The sequence below is a fragment of the Vulpes vulpes genome, chromosome 9, assembly GCF_048418805.1.
Source record: "Vulpes vulpes isolate BD-2025 chromosome 9, VulVul3, whole genome shotgun sequence".
In the NCBI taxonomy this organism is placed as follows: Eukaryota; Metazoa; Chordata; class Mammalia; order Carnivora; family Canidae; genus Vulpes; species Vulpes vulpes.
In genome coordinates, this window is record NC_132788.1 from 98,073,172 (window position 1) to 98,086,016 (window position 12,845).

The 12,845-nt window shown below is 51.2% G+C and overlaps 1 pseudogene; it reads left to right on the forward strand.

Moving 5' to 3' along the window:
- Positions 1 to 6,608: 6,608 nt before the first annotated feature.
- Positions 6,609 to 8,896, forward strand: LOC112913172 (small nuclear ribonucleoprotein G pseudogene; annotated as a pseudogene).
- Positions 8,897 to 12,845: the final 3,949 nt, after the last annotated feature.

Here is a 12,845-nt window from a genome sequence, read left to right on the forward strand (position 1 = left end):
CTTCAGGTCTCTAACCTCAGTGGGAGGTCTCAAGGCAGGTGACAGGATTTGATTCCTGTCTCCCAAAGAAAAGAGCAGCTGTGTGGATCTCACCAGTTCACAGATAGGGAAACTGAGGCACAGAGAGCTGAAGTCCCTTACCCAGCATCCCCGAATTCATTATCTCCAACCAGGAGCCTACAAATCCCTCCCTTCCAGCCACCCCATGCTGCCCAGTTGCAGACAGGTAAACTGAGGAACAAAGATGCCATCACTTCCTAAGTCCCCTGGGGGAACGCAGTCCGCCCTCCTCCACCTTCCCCCGCCCCTCCCGGGTGGATGCAGCCTCACTGGGGGACTTTCTCATAGGGAGGGAACAGCAGCGGCTGGTTTCACAAGTGGGTGGCCAAAGCCTGTCTCAGTTTCGGTTTGCAAATAGCGTCTGGCTCCAGCCGCCTGCCTGCGGCCGTCACCCGGCCTGGGGAGGTTTGCTGCGTGCCACCACCACCGTCTGCGTGCCCTGCGACTGAACAACCTGTCAGCTCGGGGGAGGCAGGGCGACCCCGGGGTGGAGGGGTGGCCAGGGACCTGGGGTGCACCGAGCCCTCCTCCCCACGGAGCTTTGATCACTCGTTCCATCAGCGGTCCACAATTACTTCATGCTTTACTGAATGAGCACATTTTATTCTCTCAGTGAGCACATATTAACTGCTTACTGTTTGGCAGGTTGTGTCCTAGGTTTTAGCTCATCGGATCACCCCCCTTCAGCCCTGTAAGGCAGTGCGTATGATTCTTGGGGCTGCTGGAACCTGCCGGGGGTAAACCAGCTTATGGAGATGGATTTCCAGCGGTCTGGAAGCAAAGTGGTGAAGCGGTGGTGACCTGCGTTCCTGCTGGGGGGTCAGAGGGAAAGCCCATCCTGGCCCCTCTCCTGGCTTCTGGTGGCCGCCAGCAGCCCTTGGGGTTCCTTGGCTTGTGGCTGCATCACCCCGATCTCTGCCTCCATCTCCATATGGCCTTTGTCTCTCTGTCTTCTTCTTCTCCTTCTCCTTCTTCTTCCTCTCTCTCTCTCTTTTTAAGATTTTATTTATTTATTCATGAGAGACCCAGAGAGAGAGGCAGAGACGGAGGCAGAGGGAGAAGCAGGCCCCCCATGAGGAGCCCGATAAAGGACTTGATCCCAGGACCCCGGGATCACGACCTGAGCTAAAGACAGATGCTCAACCACTGAGCCACCCAGGTACGCCTCTTCTCTGTCCCTTATAAGGATGGATACCTGTCATTGGATTTTGGATCACCCTTATCCAGAATGATCTTGTCTCCAGATCCAGAGCTCATTACATCTGCAGGAAGCCTTGTGAAAATTAGACCAAGTAAATATGAAGATCTAACTGGCCTTCTGCAGCCAGGCATGGATGGGGCGGCATCGTGTCCAGCAAGTGGAGGGAGCTCTGAGGAGCTGGACAAAATGAAAGGTTTTTACCGGAAGGAGGGTGGGGTAAGGCCGTTATTAGCAAAAGAAAAGAAAGGGTTATTCTTTTTTTTTTTTTTGGTAAAGATTTTATTTATTTATTCATGAGAGACAGAGAGAGAGAGAGGCAGAGACACAGGCAGAGGGAGAGGCAGGCTCCATGCAGGGAGCCTGATGTGGGACCCGATCTCGGGACTTCAAGATCAGGCCCTGAGCTGAAGGCAGACGCTCAACTGCTGAGCCAGGGTTATTCCAGGTGAAACCACCTTGCTTTAGAGAGAGGGGCCCGGGGCCTTCTTCGGGGCATTACCTCCTCTTCCCTTGGGGCGTGGGATGGAGAGCACCCCTATGTCAGACAGCTCACTCGGGCTAAACAGAAAATTCCTGGCTGGCTGGTGAAGACTTACATTCTGGGGGAGGTTGAAACTTCAATGAATTTTTACTGACTTGCCCAAAGTGGTTTTATTTTTTTATTTTTTATTTTTTTGCATTATTAAATTTTTTTTTATTTTTTATTTATTTATGATAGTCACAGAGAGAGAAAGAGAGGCAGAGACACAGGCAGAGGGAGAAGCAGGCTCCATGCACCGGGAGCCCGACGTGGGATTCGATCCCGGGTCTCCAGGATCGCGCCCTGGGCCAAAGGCAGGCTCCAAACCGCTGCGCCACCCAGGGATCCCAGTGGTTTTATTTTTAACACCCTTGAAGGTCACATTCCAACATTCTGGATGGACATATCTTTTGGAGGCCACAATCTAACATTCACCAGGCAGGTATTATCAGCTCTACTTTATGGGAAATTGAGGCACAGAGAGATCAGGTTGCTGATCTGAAGGGCTAGGACTTAAACCCTGGCTGTCTGGAGCCTGAATCTCCCTGCTTCATTGCCCCATAATCACCTCCTATCTGCTGTGTGCCAAATCCTTGCCAGAAGCTGTGGACACCGAGGCAAACAAGAATTGGCAGCACCAGGGACGTGACCTGTGAACCTCAGGCTGAGGGATGTTCAGTGTGTTAGGGTGTGATCTTAAGATCAAGAGTCCATGGTAGTGGGCTGCAGGGTATCCTCCAAAAGACATGTCCACTCAGGGGGACACCTGGGTGGCTCAGTGGTTAAGCGCTTCCCTTTGGCCCAAGGTGTGATCCTGGAGTCCCAAAATTGAGTCCCACATCGGGCTCCCTGCATGGAGCCTGCTCCTCCCTCTGCCTATGTCTCTGCCTCTTGTCTCTGTGTCTCTCATGAATAAATATCTCTCATGAATAAATAAAATATTTAAAAAAAAAAGACATGTCCACTCAGAACCTGTGAATGTGACCTTATTTGGAAACAGATCTCTGCAGATGTAATTAAGGTAAGGCTCTTGAGATAGGATCATCCTGGGATTAGGGTGGGCCCTAAATCCAGTAAGTGTGCTTTTGAGATAAGAGAAAGGAGGGAAAGATCTGAGACAGGAGGAGGCCAGGTAAGATGAAAGCAGAGACTAGAGCCAGAGACTGAGTTTTGTGTCTGATGTGACGTAAGGACCCAACTGACTTGTTTTCAACATGGACTCTCACTTCACAGATTCTTTTATAGAATAGTCTCCCCTCCCCACTGCTGGAATAGACCTCCATCTTGGAGCAAATTCCTGACCTGCATAGGGTGTCTCTGGGAATTTAATTCCAACCCATTGGTCAATATGTCTCTCCCTGTGCCATATCCCTCTGACTTAATTACAAGCTTTGTCATGGGTCCCCATATCTGGTAGGACAGGTAACGCCACGTGTTTTGTGTAAGTATTCTATTCGCAATCATCTGCTCTTCAGGGTAAATTTTTGAATCATCTTATCAAGTTCCTGAGGGGAAACCCCTTCTGTGACTTTGACTGGGATGGTATTAAAACTTCAGATGGGGGGGGGAGCAAAACAACCCAAACCTTCAGATGGGGAGAATCGGTATCTTTTGAGCCTCAGCCTCCTTGTCCATGAATATGGTACATCCACCATCCCTATTGCTTCCTTGAGATCTCTAAAGACAGCCATTTCTTTTTCCAAATGTTGAGAACAACATTTATTTCATTTATTTTTCTTTCCAATGCAGGGAGGCCTCCAATCGGACCTTCTGTTTCACTAGGTTATCCCTGCTCCCACATTGCTGATACCACTGAGTTGTTTTGTTTGTTTCTGGATGGACCCGTTTTCACAGGGCCATCATCTTCCCTTGTAGGTTTTGGGGGTGCATATCAAGTTCATTTTAAGCTCCTGGCCTATCTGTCCTCCTATTCCCACTCTTGATGGAGGCCATGGTTCAGACTTTTCCTGGTGAAATGATGAGTTTCTCCAGATCTGGTCATTTGGATTCCAGCCCATTTCTTCAGGGACATCAGTGATAAAGCCAGCTTCAGTCTCCCAGTCTCAGGGAATGGGATGAGAGTCCAGGTTCCCTGAAACTCAGGCTATCACTTCTCACTCCTCCTCCCTCCTCCGTCCAGTCTTTCCCTCAACATCTCCTGGGAAGACAGCCCATGGTGAGGTGGTAGGGTGGGGGGTGGGGGTCCCTCTTTATATTGCAAGTACCACCCCAGGAGTGAGGAAGGAGCAGCCACTGCTTGGGTAATTCCAGCCTTGGGGTGCCTGCCGGCAGGTGTGGAGGTGGGCACCACCTCTTCCCAAAATGGTAGGGAGATGCCAGGAGCAGAATTCCAAGCCGCCTCCTTGAGGCTGCCCGGCGCCTCTGTCTCAGGCCTGGGGCATTCTCAGAGTTTTCTCAGCATCCCCCACACTAGAGCCTCTGGCTGGTCTCCAGGAAGTGTGGAGATTTCCCTCTATCCTGGACATCCCTGGGATCAGACCCAGGAGCCCAGAGGTCATTTTAAAATGCTTTGTGTTATGGAAAATTTCAACCATGCCCTGTCGTCCAGAACACACAGTGACCCCATGGGCTGTCCCCAGACTCACAGTGATCTGGGAGGCACTGACCCCATTTCCATGACACTTATTGACCTTATTAGGGTGCTGCTGATCCCAGGGTCATGCTCTTTACCCGAGATTTGAGATGCTTCTCACAGGACAAACCCAGCTCCAAAATCAAAATCACCCTCAAAACCCTCTCTCTCTCCCTCTCTCTCTTTTCTTTATCTCTCTTCCCCCATCTCTCTTTGTATCTCTCTCCTTGTCTCTCTCCTGTCTCTCTGTCTCATCTGTCTCTCACTGTCTGTCTCTCTCACAGGTGGATTGGGTGCCCTGTCCAACCTTCCCCAATTCCTGTTTCTACCCCTGAACCTCTCCAGTCTGAGTGGGAAGAGCCATACTGTTGAACCTCCGCTGAATGGTTGATGCACTGGCCTTTTTTTTTTTTTTTTAAGTTTTAATTTATTTATTCATGAGAGACAGAGAGAGACAGAGAGAGAGAGGCAGAGACACAGGCAGAGGGAGAAGCAGACTCCCTGCAGGGAGCCCGACGTGGGACTCTATCCCGGGACTCCAGGATCAGGCCCTGGGCTGAAGGCGGCGCTAAACCCCTGGGCCACCCGGGCTGCCCTGGGCTAGACTTTTGAATGAGGCCAAAGCTGTACACGCTGGGCTCAACCCGGGCCTGGCTGCCTTGCCTCGTTGGTTAACCCCCCATCCCGGGGGCCACATTGCTGAGTCCCCAAAGCCACAGCCTTCAAAGTTTCCCTCATGGGGCTGTGAGCTCCCCCACATTCCTAATTCGGCTGCTTTCATCTCTTTTCTGTTATGTAAGCTCACGCTCGTGTGTATTTCACATAGGCTTTGTACACAGCACGTTACTATTTACATGATTTAAAATACAGATGTGGCATTAAGGAGGGTACATGATGAGATGCGCACTGGGTGTTTTGCTATATACTGACAAATTGAATTTAAATAAAACTTTAAAAAATAAAATAAAATACAGATTAAGGGCGCCTGGATGGCTCAGTCAGTTAAGTGTCTGCCTTTGGCTCAGGTCATGATCTCAGGGTCCTGGGAGGGAGCCCCACAATGTCTCCCTGCTCAGCAGGGAGCCTGCTTGAGCCGCCTCTGTCTCCCTCTGCTGCTCGCCCTGCTTGTGCTCTCTTGCTCTCTCTCAAATAAATAAAATATTTTTAAAAATACGGATATGGGACGCCTGGGTGGCTCAGTGGTTGAATGTCTGCCTTTGGCTCAGGTCATGATCCTGGGGTCCTGGAATTGTGTCCTGCATCGCGTTCCCCGCAGGGAGCCTGCCTCTCCCTCTGCCTATGTTTCTGCCTATCTCTGTGTCTCTCATGAGTAAATAAATAAAATCTTAAAAAAAAATACTGGTGTGTTTTATTTCGAAATGAGAAGAAGAACACTAACAGGCACATCTGGACAGCTAGACTCTATAGCAAGAGCATTTTTCATCCTTCCATCGCTGTAGCCAATAACACAAGTTCCTGGAACAGAAGACTGTATAAAAGTATTTGGATTTTGTTATGATGGTGCCTTTCCCCGACAGTCTTAAAATAAAATATCATATAACTATTTTAAAGGTCAGCTCTGTTAAGGCCTAACTCAAATACAATAGAGTACAGCTGGATGAGTTTTGACAAAGGCACACAGTCCTGAAACTATCAATCTGGGTATATACATTTCCATTACCCAGAAAGCTCCATCGGGCCCCCTTTGCAGATGAACCCCTCCCCCAGGTATACAGTAAGTAACAAATACTGAATGAACACATTTGCCTTTACCAGCTGGAAACAGTGAGTTACAGATTCAACTGGCAGGCGATAGAGACCTCTCCTGCCAAGATCCCCCTGGGCTGAGCCCAGAGCAGGCCCAGGAGGCTGGGGTGAAGCTCAGCCCATGGATATTGGCAATTGGCCAAAGTCTCATTTTATAGCCAGGGGTACTGAGGCCAGAGACAAATGACCCAGAGGGTCCAGTGGCCCCGATTGCAGCCCTGGACCTGGCCCTCCATCTTCTCGCCCCAAAAGAGAATAAAAAGGAAAGGTGGGTGTTGTTATAATGGAATGTTTATGTCCTCACAACACTCATAAATTGAAGCCCAGATCCCCAGTGGGGTGGTGTTGGGGGCAGGAAGCTTTAGGAGGTGATTAGGTCATGAGGGGGGCCCCCATGATGGGATTAGTGCCCTTAGAAGGAGACACAGGACAGCTGGCTTCCTCTCCCTGCTTTCTGCCATGTGAGGATGCGGTAAGCAGGTGGGTGTCCACAGACCCAGAAGCAGCCCTCACCAGACACCAGATCTGCTGACACCTTGACCTGGGACTTGCCAGCCTCCAGAGCTGTGCCAAGTACATGTTTGCTGGGTAAGCCCTCCATTCTGTGGTGTTTGTCATAGCAGCCTGAACGAAGAGTTGCCGCACCACGGGGTCACCGCGAGCCCTCGGCCAGGGGCTTCATCCTGAATCTCAGTCTTCCTGTCTGTAAAATGGGGATACACCTGAGATCAACCTGCTGGGGCTTTTGTGGCTGTTAGAGGGAGCTCCCAGCAAGGCTCAGCTGGGCACTTTCCGGCCTTAGCAGCTATGATGACTGTGGGTGCTACTGTTGCCATCCAAGCCCTGGTTCTCAGTCCTGAGGGTTCCAACTGGGCACCCCAAAGCTCTTCTGTCTGCATCCTGACTCCACTTGGCAGCATGTGGTCTCATCTCGTTCGTCCTGCCCTGTGTCCTGGGAGATAGCCATGGTGATGGGACAAAGGAGGGTGCATTGGGTAGGCAGGTGGCTCAGGAAGTTCCAGTGCAGAGGTCGTTGTTCGTTTCACCTGCACCCCCCGCTTTGTCCCTCTCTCCCCACCCCCTGGCCAAGGATGTGCCCAGACTTTTGTCCTTCTTCCTGTGGACGGTTGAGGGCACCACATCCTGCCTGACTTGCCAGGCAACCCTGGCCATCCTAAACTTAGCCTTGACTATCTGCTGGAGCTTGCAAATTCTCAAAGGGAGCTGAGGGTGGCACAAAGCCAGGCCCTGAAATCGTTATGTTCCCTCTCACTCCAGGACCTTTGCACATGCTGTGCCCATTGCCTAGGATTGTCTGTTCCCTGTTTGTACCTGGAAAGCTCCGCCTCTGGGTCTCTGTCAAGTGTCACCTCCCCCAGAAAGCCCTTCTGGACCCTACTCAGGAGGTCCTTGGACCGGGTGTCTCCCTTTGGCAGATTTGCCCTGTGACTTGATACTCTGCATTTACGGTGATGACTGCATCAATACCCATGGGGTTGGAGTGTCTGCATACAGTAAGTATTCAACAAAGAATGATGGAATCAGGGGCGCCGGGGATCCCAGGGTGGCTCAGCGGTTTAGCCCCTGCCTTCGGCCCAGGGTGTGATCCCGGAGTCCCGGGATCGAGTCCCACATCGGGCTCCCTGCATGGAGCCTGCTTCTCCCTCTGCCTGTATCTCTGCCTTTCTCTGTGTGTGTCTCTCCTGAATAAATAAATAAAATATTAAAAAAAAAAAAAAGAATCAGGGGCACCTGAGAGGCTCAGTGGGCTAAGCATCTGCCTTCGGCTCAGGTCATGATCTCAGGGTCCTGGGATCGAGCCCCGCATCGGACTCCCTGCTTAGAATGCTTCTTTCTGTCTCTCTGCTTGTGCTCTCTCACTCGCTCGCTCGCTTTCTCTCTCTGTGTCAAGTCAATAAAACCTTTAAATTAAAAAAAAAAAAAGGTGATGGAACCGAACATTGAATTCAACAGCTGTTTATTGAATATCATCTTATATATCATCAACAACTCCCTTGAGCTCTTCAGGGCATCCAGGTGCAGGGGACATCCTATGAATGAAGAGCCCCCCTCCTTCCTTCCTGTGGTCCAGAGCCTCTTGATGACATCCTAGTGAAACTCTTTTTTTTTTTCCTAATGAAACTCTTGAATAATGGTGCCATTCTTGTCACCCAGGCCCTGTTCCCCAGAGACACGTGATGCATTTATGAGCTCATCACCAGACCTTACTTGGGCTCATCCCCGTGATGAGGTCCTGGGGAAGATGAGGACGGTGAACATCTGTGCCATGATGCATCAAGCCCCTTCGTGCCTGGACTGAGATCCTCTCAGGACCTTCACTACCTCCTGCCAGGGAGATGTCATCAGAGGAGAGGCAGATTTGACAAATAAACTTCTCGTTTTCTTGTTTTTGTCTTTTGCGGGTTTTTAGTATAAGTCAATCCCATGCAACGTTTGGGATATACTTATACTCAAAGTGTATTGGTTTTGATCTTTGAGCTCACAGAATAGACTCCATAAGCAAAGCTTACCCTCTCGAGTTGAAACAATTTATGGACAAGAAAACATCGTTTGAAATCAAATGGTGACAGACATGCCCAAGGAATAGCGTGGGGGGGTTCGATCCCTTTAGGAATCCTGTGATAGACAAATCTGTGGGGATGGCAGCTGACAGGCTCCAGAAGAAGATCGGAGCAGTGGTAATATGAGGAAATAGTATCATCATATTGGAAGCCTTGGAACGAGTATAAACAATGGTGTGAGGGGCGTCTCGGTTAAGAGGTTGACTTTGTCTCAGGTCATGATCTCAGGGTCCTGGGATTTCGCCCTGCATTGGGGCTCCATGCTCGGGGCGGGGGGTCTGCTTCTCCCTCTCCTTCTGCCCCTCCTCCTTGTGCTTGCCTGTGGGCTGTCTCTCAAATAAGTAAATAAAAGCCTAAAAAACAAAAACAAACAAAAGCAATGAGTGTGCTAACCAGAAGAAATCACCTGCTTCCATTTGTCCCCTTTCCATAGCACCTGTTTTACTACAATATAAAAATCAGGTCATGGAAAAAAATCAGGTCAAGTGCAAAAAAAAAAAAAAAAAAAAAAAAAAAAGGAAGGGAGAAAAGAAAGAAGGAAAGAAAAAAGTATTTGTTGTTTTCTGAAATTCAGTGTTCACTGGGTATCCTGTGTTTGGTCTGGAACCTTGATCCATCGTCATGTCCATTTTACAGACAAGGGAGCAGAGGCTCAGATAAGTTAAGGGATGGGCACAAGGTGGCACAGCCAGGATTGAGCCGAGACAGAATGTGAGCCAGACCCTGGGACCCCACACCTTCAGGGCTCGATTCCTGCCTCCAAACAGCAGGTATGAGCGTGGGGGTCCTCAGGCAGCAAAAGCCTCGCCTTGCCTGGGCCCAGAGTTCTTTCCACATTCCCACTCCCTGTGCCGGAGGCAGTCGCACTCGAGGGGTCCCCAGGCCCAGGGCCCTCGGCAAACACCTGCACAGGAACCCATCCCACAGGCCATCTGGACTCTGGCATCCGGAAGCAGGTCAGTTGGTCCCCTGTAAACAGCCGGCCCCATGTCACTGTAAACAGCTGGTGTCTAGAGTTGCTGTCACGGTGCCCAAGTCTCAGTGTGACTGCCCTGTGACTCGATACCCTGCCACCGGCTCCCGTCACTTGATACTTGGTAAACAGTGTTCTGAGAATGGGCAGCACTGCCCCGTTGGGTCCGTGTGGTGCTCGAGCCAGGGGCTGGGGTGTAGTTTAAAGCGGGTCCCGACACCTCGTGAGCCGTCTCACTTGCTCTGTGCTAACGTTGCACACATCGAGCCCTGAGAGCTGTCATTCGTCAATGGTCAGACACCGCTGGGGTCTCAGCCCCTGTCCCATTCTTAGCTGGCTGACCTGGAAGCCCTTGGAGCAGAGTTCCGGCCCTTTATCAACAGCGACTCCTGATACTTTCTCTGTTGCCCTCTGAGTGCCTCATCCAGGGGCTGCAGCCCTGGCCACAACCTAGAAGTGGCTTTTACACTTTTGGGTGATTGGAAACATACCAAAAAAACATTTTGTGACACATGACAACTACATGAAAATTCAAGTTTCAGGGTTCATTTTTAAAAATATTTTATTTATTTGAAAGAGAGGGAGAGAGAGAGAACAAGAGAGAGCACGAGCTGAAGGAAAGGCAGATGGAGGAGAGGCAGACAGCCCACTGAGCAGGGAGCCCGATGTGGGCTCGATCCCAGGACCCCGAGGTCCTGACCTGAGCCGAAGGCAGATGCTTAACCAACTGAGGCACCCAGGTGCCCTAGTTTCAGTGTTCACGAATACGGTTTTATGGGGACTCAGCCATGCCCGCTCATTTGCGTATTGCTTATGGCTGCATTCAGGGGAGCACTTGAGTGGCTGCAGGGCTCACAGGGCCTCAAATATTTATCATCTGACTTTTTTTCTTTTAAGATTTTACTTATTTATTCATGAGAGACGCACAGAGAGAGAGAGAGAGAGAGAGAGAGGCAGAGACACAGGCAGAGGGAGAAGCAGGCTCCACGCAGGGAGCCCAACGTGGGACTCGATCCTGAGACTCTAGGATCACACCCTGGGCCGAAGGCGGCACCAAACCTCTGAGCCACCCGGGCTGCCCTATCATCTGACTTTTTATAAAAGTTTATCAGCTCCTGCTCTGAGCTCGTGGGTGGTCCTGTTCTCTGTACTGCACTCAGCATCCTGCCGGTTGCCCGTGGTGCACACACCGTTCACATAGTGTGCAAACAACGAGTTAAAAGGTCCACCAGGTTCATATGCTGCACAAATGCGTCCCCTTCCCTTATATGCTGTTCATATGCTGCTACAAATGCGTCCCTGCACCCCTCCCCAAACTGGGAGAGTCTCAGGCGGCCTGGTGTGCTGACATGCTGGGTGCAGCGAGTATTTGGACTCTGACAGCTGATGTGTCCTGTGTCAACACTTAATACTGGGAAGGGCAACCAAGACGAGACCCAAAGGGTAACTAAGAATCCAGCCAAGGAAAAAGGAAAGATTCCGCCACACGCGGCCAGGACCTTGAACTCTGAGCCCAAGAGCTGGACGTTCTCCCGAGGGTGAGGCAGAGCTCCAGCCTGTGGGAGCAGAGAGGAGCTCGCTCTGCCTGGACACGGGGCCACCGCCTCTCCTCACCTTGCACTTCCCGTTGGCCGATGTAGCCAGCATGAGGAAGCTTCTAGGCCTATTCTGGAAAGAAAGGGTGAGAGATGATGCTGGGAGACTCTCCCAGTTTGGGGAGGGGTGCTGCCCCTGCACCCTGTGCCCCCCGCCCCAACTTTGGAGCTCCTATTACAGAGGGGAGGTAGAGGACAGCCACCAATAGGTCATAATTATGAATTGCCAGAAGCACGGGGGAGGGCCTGAGAGAATAGGGCAGCTCTGGTCAGGGAGGCTCAGGGGCCTCTGAGGAGGGAACATTTGAACTTAGGCCCAGGTGGCTTAGCGGTTTAGCGCCGCCTTCGGCCCAGGGTGTGATCCTGGAGACCCGCGATCAAGTCCCACGTCGGGCTCCCTGCGTGGAGCCTGCTTCTCCCTCTGCCTGTGTCTCTGCCTCTCTCTCTCTCTCTCTCTCTCTGTGTGTGTGTCTCTCATGAATAAATAAATAATAAAATCTTTTTAAAAAATGAGGAGGAGAAGGTGGGAGCCTTGTGAGGAGTGAGGGAAGGACTATCTGAGCAAAAGGCACAGCAACTACAAAGAGCCTGAGGTTGTGATATAGGCTGCGAGGGCCAGGCCATGCAGGACCTTGTGGGCTTTGGGGAGGGTGTGTAAGGGATGGAATCCGAGCCTTGTTTCAAAGCCCCCATGGCTTCCCTGGGGTTAGAGCACTGAGACACCAGCACGAAACCCCCATTACACTGTTGGAGCCTTGGACTATCTCTGGTCCATTCCACAGATAAACCAGGCTTGTGTGGAGCTGCTGTGACCCAAGGTCAGAAAGACCACAGGCCTGGGCAGGAGAGTTTCCAGAACACACGGGCCTCTGGATCAAGTGGAAATGTCTTGCCTTCCCTTCTAAATCACACAGTTTGGCAGATCCTGAGGGTGATATGGCAGCAGGAGTCACCTCCTGGGCATCGGGCATGGCAAAGGTACCTGGCCAGTTCCAGAAAGTCAGCAGCATCTTGTGGTCCTGGCTATGCAACTGAGAGGCCTCAGCCCTGGTCTGTCTGGAGGGGACAGGCATGGCCAGACACCAAGTACCCTCAGCCCATGGTGTCAGGACTGGCTTGGAGAAAAGGGGTTTTTGAGATGGGGTTTTGAAGGATGAGTAGAAGTTTGCCAGCAGGAGAAAAGCATCCCAGGAACATGGCATACAGGAGGCCCCAGTTTGGCCCCATCTGACCCCTGTGGCTGAGTGACCCCAGCCTGTCCTTGACATTCAGGTATTTTCTTCACTTGATGTGAGCAAGGACAAAGGCTCTACGAATTGTCAGATCTGGCCAGCCCAGGCTTAAATTCAGCCTTTTCCACTTTCTGGGTGACTCTCGCTAGTGAGACCCCACCAAGATTGGCCCCAGTTTACAGGAGAATAAACTGAGATTTGTAGAGGGAGCCCACACACCCTAGGATGCAGAGGGAAGTGGTCAGAGCTGAGTCAGGACTCAGAGGAAGGGCAAGGGAACAGTCAAGAAGTAGGAAGTGGGGGCAGGGAGAGTGACCTGCAA